A 12,857-nucleotide genomic window follows, 5' to 3' on the forward strand; every position below is an offset into this window, starting at 1 on the left:
CGTATCATCCTTGCTAAAAGATATATTGCATCTTTCCCCTCCTCCTCTTCCTTCTCCACTTCTACCTGCGGGGAGGGGTGGCATGGGCTCCTCACCCCATTTCCTCCCTTTCATTGAGATCCTTGGTGCCCAACCAGACACTTCTCAACTCTTTGTAATGCAAATGGAACAGCAAATAAGCTGTACAGAGACGCCATGAAATAGGTAAGAGGAAAGAGTAGGAAAGAGCCCTGAGGCTTTAAACAGCCACCTACTCTTCTGCCAGCTGCCTTCTACCCCCTACTCCCACTCCCAGAGGCAAATTGGCAAATTTCCTCCTTAACTGGATGCAAACCTGAGTTCTAAAAGTGCCTGACACTCAGTCTCTTCATAAAAACAGACTTTTGTCCGCCTCTTTGCTTCAAATAAAGCAACCTGTTGTTACATCCACTTGTCGGCTAAAATAGAATATTACAAAAATCAGTGACAGTCACATGTGAATTTTATTGAAGATGAGAGGCAAGTGAGAGACAAATGAGAGGGAAGGCAACCAATCAGGACTGACATTCCTTACCAGAGTGCAGCCCTCAACAGCGAGTTACACAGTTTTTATAGTATTCCGTCTACTATGGTTCACAATTTCGAACCGGATCCCTGGTATGCAGTGAACAATAAAACAAAAACCAGAATTTGGTTGAAAGATAACAGTTAACAATAACAAACCAATAACAGATCCAGGATATGGTTGTAAGATAACAGTGAAGGACACATTTCTGTCAACCTAGTTCTTGTGAATTTGGGGCTACATAGTTTCACAAGATACATCCTTAGCCGTTAGCCAGCAAAACTAATATGTACAGAAGCAAGAGATCTGCAATTAGCTTTTAGCCACACTCACTCCATTTTGATTCTGATTCTACACTGTCTCTGTTGAGGTAGGTCTCCATCTCCTTTTTCTGCCTCTCCTTTCTGGGATTGTGAAAGACCAGAACCCCGAACTATTCCAAACCTAACAATTGGTTCTTAGCAATTCTAGCATTTATTTAGACAGATAACACTCATTTCTTCTGCTCCTTTATGGTAGTTACCTAGTGCATTGTTCTTTTTCACTCATGGCTGCATACACTGAAAATTCCTGTGCTTACAGATTAGACAGTTTCTGGAGGTGCAGGGCTGCAGCAAGCCCCGCACTGGCAAAAGGCAAAAGAAAGGAAAAAAAGAGTTGGGCACACCATGTCCCAGGCTTTTAATCCATTTCCAAGGAGGAGTGGTTAATTAACCTGTTTGGCCAGTGGGTGCACAGGTGTGGTCATGAGGGGGGCATGAGGTCACACAGGGGCTTTAGATTTCCTCTGTATTTTTACTAAGGGATTTTCTGCCTTCACTTTTATTTAATAAGGATGTCTATCATTCTGTTTCTTTGTGTAGCACTCCTTAAGAATCATTTGTAAGGCTGGAAAAGTGGTGACAAATTATTTCGATTTATTTGTTATGGAAGGTCTTTATTTCACCTTCATTCATCAATGATAGCTTTGCTAAGTTGACAATTTTTTTTTTCTTTTATGACATGTAGTATGTCTCTCCATTTTCTCTTTGCCTGTAGGTATTCTGATCAGAAATCAGCTGTTAATTGGGGATACTCTGAATGTAATATGGCATTGTTCTCATGCACATTTTAGAATATTTTCTTTATGTTTTGCTGTTGAAAGTTTGACTATAATGGGTTGTGGTGAAGATATTTTCTGATCCTGTCTGTTAGAGGTTCTATTTGCTTCCTGTAGTTAGTGTCCCTTTGTTTCCCTGAATTAGGGAAGTTTTCTGCTGTTATTTCACTGAATGGGCCTTCTAATCCATTCTGTCTTTCACACACCTTCAGTAACTCCTTGACACATATGTTTGGTCTTTTGATAGTATCCCATAAATCTTGAACACTATTTTCAGATTTTCTAATTTCTTCTTCTTTTTATTTTGGTCTGACTATTTCCAAAGATTTTTCTTCTAGCTTGGTAGTCTTTGTTCTGTTCACCAAGTCTTTTGTTAACAGTTTCCACTGTATTTGCTTTTTGACATATTGATTTCTTCATTTCTAATATTTCAGCTTGATTTCTCTTGAATATCTCTACTTCTCAGATTTTTTCAGCCATGTCCTCATGGGTTTGTCTCAGAAATTTGTTTCTCAATGTTTCTGACTAATGTTATGATCATTCTTTTAAATTTTTTTTCAGGCATTTCTTCAGTTTCTTCATCTTCACATTCTCTTTATCTTCACATTCTAATATTGAGGTGTTTGGAAGTCATATTGCCTTCCTTATTCTTGTTTCTTATATTTCTTTGTTTGTTTTTAGGCATTTGTGGAAACACTTGTTGGTTTTCTCCTCTGATGGCTTTTTATCTTTTAACTATCCCTCTGTGGCTTAGTGGGATATTTGCTCATTCAGTGGATATCCAGAGATGGGGCCATGGAATTTCTGGTCAGTGCTCAAGAGTAAGACAGGTGTTCCGGGTGACACTGAAGTTGGGCATGGTAGATCTCTGTTGTTAGCAGAGGGGAAGAGTATGATCCCATCAGCTGGTGTAATCACAGCTTCACTTCTCTTCAAAGGTAAACAATGCCCAGGTTTCAACCCATAGTGGCTACAACCCCCACCACACAGGTGCATGAACCACACAAAGGATCTCACCAGTGTGAGTGTGGAACCCTCTGCAATTACCCTCTCCAAGCAATGAGGGAGCTCTGAGCCTCTGCCAGACACAGTGATTGTGCAGAGACCCAGCTACATCCATACACTATCATGCAGTCACAGAATTCCCAGTCATAGCATGCAAGGCTCCCATAGACACAGAGTGCTAGTGGTCCACTTTCAGCCCATAGGCCTCTCCCATCCATGGAAAGAGCAGAGATGTTCCCAAAGCTAGCTGCTTGTGGGTGTTCCACCTTGGTAGTTTGAGCCCCAAGGCATGTGAAAGAGTGAGGGGATTGGACGCCTGAGAGTCCTAAGTGGGTGCCTAGCCCCTTGCCTACTCTCCAGGACAGAATCAATGTAAGTGGGGAATGCTGATTTATCCCTCTTATGAAATCACCTAGCTGCACGTGCATTTGAGCTCCCACAGCCTCTACTTGTGTTAAGATGGTACTTTGTTCCTGCTGGTTGCCAGGCACCCTTGTTGGAGGGATGGAGAGAAAGAATTGTATTTTTCAAAACTTTGTGGGGTTAGGTGAGTACCCTACCCTCTGCTAGTACTCCAGTGTGGATTGAAAGTCAGTGTAGTCCACAGGGCTCTCACTTATGCAATATCACCAGTGGCACAAGCTGCTCATCTGCTCTCACCTCACTCTCAGAAGCTGGCATCTCCTCCACCCCCTGTCTGCAGGAGGTGCGGATGGTATCCCTACTTGCTGCTGCATGGTTGCAATGTCCATGCTGCTTCATGACATCTCTCTTCTTTCTATAGAATTTCTACTGCAAACTTCTTTTCAACTCTCCTCTGGGAATGCACTTTCTCCACTTTTCTTCTGTTATATTCCCCTGGTCAAAATCAGCAAATATTTTCCCTATTCAGCTGTATTGGAATTTACTATTTAAACACCCTTAAAATTAATGGTGTAAGAATCAATCATTTTATTATTCGGTATTCTCCACATCAGGAATTCCAGTAGAGTTTTGTAGGGAATGCCTGTCTTGATCCACATAGTAACTATTAACTACATTGTCCTAACTAGGTCTAGAGTGTTAAATAGCAGCATAGCTCCATTAATTTGTTTAGGGCCTTAGTATTCCCTATGATGCTTCTCTTTCCATGTGGTCTGTCATCCTTCAGGTGTTTTTCTCCGAAGTCTCTCCCTCTCTACTAAGACAGGCTAGATTTCTTTCTATGCAAACTGGTTTCCAAGATTAATAGTAAAAGCTACTAGGCTCTTAAGATACAGACTTGGAAGTCTCAGACTACTGTTTCAATGCAATTTTGTTGACCCAAAATATTTATATGTGCAACCAAAATACGAGTGGTAGGGTAATGGACTCTAATTCTTACTGGACTGAATGCTGGTATCAGGACAGGAGGAACTCTGGACAACTACCTTGGTAGATCAGCAATGGTTTTCTATAAGGCTATAGAGTAAATATTTTAGGTTTTAATAACCACAGTAATATTTCTTACATATATGATTTCATCTTTCTTCAACAGTGTTTTAGAAATATAAAAATCAATTGGAGTCCCCTGGTATGTTTCTAACTCTACCATTTGGGGCAAGTCAGCTTGAGCATGTCCCAAATTATATATCTCTTCCCTCTCTTATTCCTACTCTTATGTTTAACAGGGATCACATTTCAGTTAAATTTCAACACTTAAGAATAACTGTGTATTAATTACAGAATTAAATCAGTCATATTAAGTAGAACAGACAAAAAAACTACTAAGAGGGATAATGTGTTAAGTTGTTCATTAACAGTCAGGGCTATGCTGATCAAGTCACCGTTTCCCATAGTGTCCCTTTCACTTCAACAAGTTTCCTTTTTGGTGTTCAGTCAGTTGTCACCGATCAGGGAGAACATATGGTATTTGTCCCTTTGGGACTGGCTTATTTCACTCAGCATGATGTGTTCCAGATTCCTCCATTTTGTTGCAAATGACTGGATTTCGTTGTTTCTTACTGCAGTATAGTATTCTAAAGAGTACATATCCCATAATTTCTTTATCCAGTCTACCGTTGATGGGCATTTAGGTTGGTTCCAGGTCTTAGCTATTGTGAATTGTGCTGCAATAAACATTAGGCTGCAGACCACTTTTTTGTTTGCCAATTTAAATTCCTTTGGGTAAATTCCAAGGTGGCATGTACCAATGCCATCTCACTAGTCCAAGTGATCAATTTCAGTTCGCAATTGATCATAATGAAAGGACTAAGAGTCAAAGGGAGCACATAAGCAAGTCTAGTACCTGCTAACACTAACCGATAGAATAAATAAAGGGGAGAGTGATCCAACATGGGAAGTGAGATACTCAGCAGACTCATAGAATGGCAGATGCCCTAAATAGCACTCTGGCCTCAGAATCAGCCCTAAAGGCATTCAGATCTGGCTGAAAAGCCCATGAGAGTATTTCAGGCATGGAAAGCCAAGACACTCTGGCAAAAGATCTCTGTGAGTGAGATCTCAGTGGAAAGAACAGGTCTTCAAAGAAGGAGGTACCTTTCTCTGAAGGGAGGAGAGAACCTCCACTTTGACTATGACCTTGTCTAAACAAGATAAGAGTCGGAGAACTCAAGGGGCTTCCATAGCCTTGGAAACTCATGACTGGAGCATAGGGAGATTACTGATGCCATAGACAGGAGTGTCAATTGGTAAAGTCAACAACAGGAGTCACTGTGCACTTACTCCTCATGTAGGATCTCTGTCCTTAATGTGCTGTGCATTGAGATTTAATGCTATAACGAGTACTCAAATAATATATTTCACTTTGTGTTTCTATGGGGGTGCAAACTGTTGAAATCTTTACTTAATGTATACTAAACTGATCCTCTGTAAAAAAAAAAAAAAAAAAAAAAAAAAAAAAAGAAAAGAAAAGAAACTATCAACTCCCAACTTGACTCTCACTGGGATTAAACATGACAATAGGTCTGATCTGATTTCATCATCATTAAAAAAAATCATCTATTATTTTTCACTTTATGTTTCTGTGTGGGAGCAAACTGTTGAAATCCTTACTTAATGTATACTAAGCTGATCTTCTGTATATTAAGATAATCGAAAATGAATCTTGATGTGAATGGAAGGGGAGAGGGAGTGGGAAAGGGGAGGGTTGTGGGTGGGAGGGACGGTATGGGGGGGAAGCCATAGTAATCCATTATTCGTACTTTGGAAATGTATATTCATTAAATAAAAGTTAAAAAAAAAAAAAAAAAGAAATATAAAAATCACGGCCGGTGCCACGGCTCAATAGGCTAATCCTCCGCCTGGCGGCGCCGGCACACCAGGTTCTAGTCCTGGTCGGGGCGCCGGATTCTGTCCTGGTTACCCCTCTTCCAGGCCAGCTCTCTGCTGTGGCCAGGGAGTGCAGTGGAGGATGGCCTAAGTGCTTGGGTCCTGCACCCCATGGGAGACCAGGATAAGTACCTGGCTCCTGCCTTCGGATCAGCACAGTGCGCCTGCCACAGCGCGCCGGCCGCGGCGGCCATTGGAGGGTTAACCAACGACAAAGGAAGACCTTTCTCTCTGTCTCTCTCTCTCACTGTCCACTCTGCCTGTCAAAAAATAAAAAAAAAAATAAAAAAAAGAAATATAAAAATCAGACAATGATACATGAGATGCAGTTTGCTGCCACCTACATTAGAAAATACAACACACTCATATCATATTTATTTCTTAGTATATTATGCTTTATTCAAGTCCCCCTAACACTCTGAAATTACTTTAAAATGCATTATCCTAATCTGTATTGAGGATGTCCTAGAGTCTATAATTGATGCTCCATATTTGTTGAGTGAATGAGTTGATGAATCAAAAACAGAATTTATTTTCACTTTCTCTGGGGAGCTGTTTAATGTTAGAATGTTAGCAAATATCTCCTGGCCAAATATTTCTAGGTTCAGATCTATTAATCTTTGTCAATAATTGCAGAAAATGTTCAGAGTGTGGCTCTCTCATGGATCTGAAATGTGTCAAATGAAGAATTTTGAAGCAGTTATGTAGGAAAAATAAGGAGATGTGATTGTCTAAACCTGTATCTTATATAAGGAGAGGAGTCAGAAGTATCCACAACTACATGAACTGCATGTTGAAGAGGTGGCTTCCAATGGAAAATTAGCTTAATAGATAAAGAATAGATCTATACTTTCAAATCAAAGCATGTCCAAATCATAGACTCTTTTACCCTCCCTTCTTGGATTTTACTTGAATACAGTGCTGAAGCAGATTGAAATTATGTGTATAAAAATGATCTGTAGCCTCTCATTTCTAACAGTTAATGTTATAAAATAAGCTTTATTTTTCTAAGTTATTGACTTTGAAAGCAGTCAATGTATACTTCTTAAGAACATGTATTAGTAAAATGATACCATTGTTTTCTCTCTGGGAATTCTTTCTTAATTTGCATAAAAGTAGTTGCAGTACTAGCAAAATAAAACTGAAAAGTGGTGAGTTAGAATTAATGAATCAATCATATATGTTGTACTTATTTTATTAGAATTGCTTGAATATTCTTAGTCAGTAAGTTACTAAAGGATTTTATCCCAATGGAAAGAAAACATCTTTTCTAAAAAAAGAGCTTTTAGTCAGAAATCTGTATTCCAGTAGAAATCTGAAAATCCATATATGTCTGCTCTTCTGCACACTGTTGAAAATCAGTATATTTGATTAGACTAGTGTCTTAATAACTAATATTTGTTTTTATACAATTAAGTCTATTGAGCATCAATTTAAAAAAATGCTGCTTTTTGATTATATGTAACCTATACTTTCCCTAACATCTGAGGTAAAAATAGATGTGGGAAACATCAGAATCTTGTCCCTTCCTATCATAGGTCTGGCATTCATTTGATTTCATATAGTAATGAATCATGTGCAGGCTAAATTCTTCAGGCAAGATAAACATGGTACCGGATTCCACATTCTAGTTATTAATCACTTGGCAGAGTTTGCCTGTGTTCTTTGCTAGGTTGGTGCTTTGTTCGCATATTCTGATTAAGATCTGCCTTGTGCAATATAACATATTAGTTGCACACTTTTTCAAAGATTATATGGCTAATAATGTAAGAGAAAAATTGTGGTTCCCAGTATGATTTTAAAAAATATTGACTTAGAGTTTTTACCTGGGCTTTTCTAACAATCACTTTGGAAATGTAGGTGGAGTTGACCAGATGGTTCTGTGAGTAAACCAAGACTGATGAAACAGCTATTCTGTAACACCTCTTTTCATCCAGTTTAGATTCAAAGCTATATCTGAGAAATTGCATAAGTGCCTCTTATTCTGTGTTGTTTTCAAGGCAGTCTGCAATATTGTTATGTACTTGAACTCCCTCTATAATTTTGTATACAAGAAAACAAGAGAATTTTTTTCATTTTTTTGTTTTGTTTTTGGTTAACACTAACTGATTCAAGAAACTAAACAACAGTTTTTCTGTTACATTCCTTTTCTATTACTCTCCCATACACTTTAAGTAATCACGTGTGGCATTGGGATTGTGGATAACTTGTCAGAAAAGACTTTTCCCTCCTTTTCTCATTGAAGTGAATTACAGCACAGCAGGAGTGCATTTCAAAGTGACATGTACAGAGGAGGTTGCCAAATGGTTTACTCTAAAGCAATGCAATCTATGTAAAACTCACAGTAACCTTATTTCGCAGTTAGTTGCTATTCATTCTGCATTTTCCTATCCTCTCATTTTACAATGAATTCTAAATCCTTCCCACAGCCAACACAATTATGTAAAGACACAACAAGATGTACATTGTTTTAGTTATTCTAAGAGTTGAAATGAATTAACACTCCATATTGATTATTCTAACTTTTCATTCTTCCCTGAAAGATATCTGATGGTTCCATCTAGTAGACCCCAATGTGTCATCACATTTCTGCCAAGCATTGTGCAACATTGTCTTTTTGTTTGAGCCATCTGATCTAATTCATTCTGTCTTCTTATATTGAAATTAACAAGGCATATACCCTGAGGCATAGACTATATCTACAACAGTGGGGCACAAAGGAACTTGAACATGAGGTCAATCAAGTGCACAAAATACATCACACAGTTATTCCAAGTCCCATGCTGTGTCTGTAATTGCCCCTTGTTCTGTCATTAGAGCTCTCTTACAAGTCATTATTTTGAGTCAGCAGAGCTACAGGGAGTATTCTTCCTGATGGTTACTATAAACTTGAATTGATAACATAAATATCTCCCAGTACAGAAAACAAGGAGCAGGTATTTAGATTAGATCTAATAAAGTGTACAGCTGTTCAGGCTCTTTATGAATCCCGACGAAAACAATAATCACAACTTTCAATATGGATTCTCCTTCAGTAGCCCTGTGAAAGAGAAGCTATGATTTTCTAAATGAATGGACATATTCCCTATTAGAATTTGCCTGTCTGGTTTTATTCCAGATCCTTTTTATTTGGCCAAGACCAACATTATACAGATTTCGTGGGACTCTTGCCTCAGTCAACACTGTAAGAAATCATTCATTTTTAAAGTAGAGCTGTCATTATTCGTTTTTTTTTTTTTTGGGGGGGGGGTGAGTTTAATGGTGAAAAAAGAAACAGAGCCTAAAGCACATTCTTTATAAGTATTACCTTTGTGGAGAAAAGTAGACTTCAAATCTCCTTGTCAAAAGCTGATAGTTGACAGAGCTGAGATGAGGCTGGTAGAGAAGCAGGATGCACTTTCTGCAAGTGGACCTAGTCTCTGGACAAAAACCAAATAGCAAACAGAATGGGGGCTGGGGAAGGCTCAGTGATTTGGAACTATTCATACACACAAACGAGGATACTCATTTGTTTTAATGACCAAATTAGGTGAACCAGAACTCTGAGGTTCAGTTAGTTGGCTTTGAAAAAGATAGATAATCATTTGAGGGTCTTTTTTTTATTTTGACAGAGTGGACAGTGAGAGAGAGAGATAGAGAGAAAGGTCTTCCTTTGCCATTGGTTTACCCTCCAATGGCTGCCGCGGCCGGTGCACCGCGCTGATCCGAAGGCAGGAGCCAGGTGCTTATCCTGGTCTCCCATGGGGTGCAGGACCCAAGCACTTGGGCCTTCCTCTACTGCACTCTCAGGCCACAGCAGAAAGCTGGCCTGGAAGAGGGGCAACTGGGACAGAATCTGGCGCCCCGACTGGGACTAAAACTCAGTGTGCCGGTGCGGCAGGCGGAGGATTAGCCTATTGAGCCGTCTTTTCATAATTGTAATATAAGATTAGTCTAAAAGAGAAATCACAAATAGTGGCTTGTGGCCAGCACCACTGGTCAGTAGGCCGCCATGGCCGGCGCTACACTGATCCGAAGCCAGGAGCCAGGTGCTTCCTCCTGGTCTCCTGTGAGGGTGCAGGGCCCAAGCACTTGGGCCATCCTCCACTGCCTTTTCGGGCCACAGCAGAGAGCTGGACTGGAAGAGAAGCAACTGGGACTAGAACCCGGCACCCATATGGGATGCCGGCGCCGCAGGCGGAGGATCAACCAAGTGAGCCACTGCGCCGGCCCCTTTTTTTTTTCATATTTTAAAATAGCAACTCTGGGTTATCTCAGCACCTGTTTGTTTATAATGTTGAATAAAAAAGGTGTTTCTAAAGGTACTGCTATATGCATTATGCAGGGCCACATTCCTTCGGTTTTGAAGTCTCTTCTTTGGAGTGCCCTTTCTTTTCTTGGGCTCACCTTGAACACCCTACTTGAGCTTTCAGGCCTTACCCATACCTGACTCCTGACAGAGGCTTCTTTCTTATATTTTTTCTAGTTGTTGTTGACCTTGCGCTTTCTTTGTGTATCAACTGGACATGTTCTGTAAATACTGCCACTCACAAGGTGGCCCACACCAGCCCTGCATCTCACTGCTGTCTTGTTCTTTTGTGCATGTGTCACTTTATTTATTGATTATTTAATGTTTCTTTCAACTAGGTTCCCTCAGTTATACCTTTTTAGGTTGTTTGAAGATTTGACTTGTAACAGCAAATTCTGAATTGGCAACAAATCTGGAAGGAGAGAGAGAGTTGATTCACACAGATTTCAACTGCAAAAACTGTTTACCAAGTGTGAGGCCATCCAATATTCTGGGAGGATAAGTGAAAACAGCAAGTTTCAAAATGTAGGCTAAGACTCTTTTAAGAACTGCTTTTATTTTTTCCTGTGGTTGCCATTAAGATATTACTTAAGAGGTGAATAAATGATGATCATTTTTTTTTGTTTTAATTTTGGGGATGTATACAACCACGAAACTTTCAACAACTTTCCTGACATTTCTGTCAATTTCTCATAGCCCATCTCCCATTTTTTTCTTGTCTTTCATTCATTTTGCATTAAAATTAGAGATAGAGATATATAAACTGGATCCTAGAAATCGATGTCTATTTTTTCCCCTCCCTCTTCAGTGCTAAGATATTTACTACACACCACCTATTTAAACTGTTTAAATGAAAGGGCCAGAATTGTGGCACAGTAGGTTAAGCTGCTGCCTGCAACACCAGCATCCCATATAGGCATCATGTCATGTCCCAGTTGTTACACTTCCCATCCAGCTCTTGGCTAATATGTCTGGGAAAGCAGCAGATAAGCAGAGATAAGTTGGGAAAGCTCAAGCATTTGAGCCATGCCACTCATGTGCGAGACCTGGAAGAATCTCCTGGCTTCACATTAACCTAGACCTGGCTGTTGTGGCTATTTAGGGAGTGAACCAGTGGGTAGAAGATCTCCTTTTCCATCATCCCCTCTCTATAACTCTAGTTTTGAAATAAATAATTTTTTTTTTGACAGGCAGAGTGGACAGTGAGAGAGAGAGACAGAGAGAAAGGTCTTCCTTTGCCGTTGGTTCACCCTCCAATGGCCGCCGTGGCCGGCGCACCGCGCTGATCCGATGGCAGGAGCCAGGAGCCAGGTGCTTCTCCTGGTCTCCCATGGGGTGCAGGGCCCAAGCACTTGGGCCATCCTCCACTGCACTCCCTGGCCACAGCAGAGAGCTGGCCTGGAAGAGGGGCAACCAGGACAGAATCCGGTGCCCCAACCGGGACTAGAACCTGGTGTGCTGGCGCCGCTAGGTGGAGGATTAGCCTAATGAGCCGTGGCACCGGCCCAAAATAAATATTTTTTAAAAAAATTTAAATGACGCTCCTGGTACCTCTCCCCTTGTGGGGAAAAAAAAAAACCTAAAACAGAAAAGAAAAAAATATTTCCCATTTTAATTTTTAACAGGTGCCCAGTGACATTCTCTATTTTAAAATAGTGATAGATAACAGAATTGAAAGGATTTCTTGAGTCCTGTCCTCTAACTTCATACAACAGACTGTATCTAATCTTTTCTATTAGACACAGATTTGGTTTCAGTACATAAATGCAGAATGTTCTTTGTTCTTCTTTGAGTTCTCTTCCAGTCTTGGTCTTCTTCCAATACAGTTCTTGAATTTAGGTTGGGAAAAGTGTCAGATGGTTGAAATATTGTTAAAGATTTATTTATTTATTTTGAAAGTCAGAGTTATATATAGAGAGAAGGAGAGAGAGAGAGAGAGAGAGAGAGAGAGGTCTTTCATCTGCTGGTTCACTCCGTAATTGGCTGCAACAGCTGGAGCTGCGCTGACCCGAAGCCACGAACTTCTTCCAGGTCTCCCACACAGGTGCAGGGGCCCAAGGACTTGGGCCATCTTTTCTGCTTTCCCATGCCATAGCAGAGAGCTGGATGGGAAGTGGAGCATCCAGGTTTTGAACTGGTGCCCATCTGGGATGCTGGCACTGCAGGCTGGGGCTTTAACCTGCTACACCACAATGCCAGCCCCTCCAATTATGAATTTAAATATGGGAAACATTTACTGAGCCCTTTCTGGGTCCTAACCATGGAGCCAAGGCCATTTTTACTGCCATCTCACATTAATGCTCACAGCCAGCCAGAGATGTAGAGGTGACAGAGATGTAGAGGTGGAACTTTCCTTCTATATCTTCCTTCCTTCCTTCCTTCCTTCCTTCCTTCCTTCCTTCCTTCCTTCCTTCCTTCCTTCCTATACAGGGAAACATTTATTGAATGATCAACAACTGGATATCTTCACAGTTAAGCTAAAGCTAAGGAAATGTTCTGTTACCAGTATCTCCTGGTAGAAATATAAAAGTTAAATCAGCTTAGTTATTTCTTCTTCCTTTTTTACCTCTAATACCAAACTGCTATTATCCAGAAGGCAAAATATTGTTGAA

The sequence above is a fragment of the Oryctolagus cuniculus genome, chromosome 6, assembly GCF_964237555.1.
Source record: "Oryctolagus cuniculus chromosome 6, mOryCun1.1, whole genome shotgun sequence".
NCBI lineage: Eukaryota > Metazoa > Chordata > Mammalia > Lagomorpha > Leporidae > Oryctolagus > Oryctolagus cuniculus.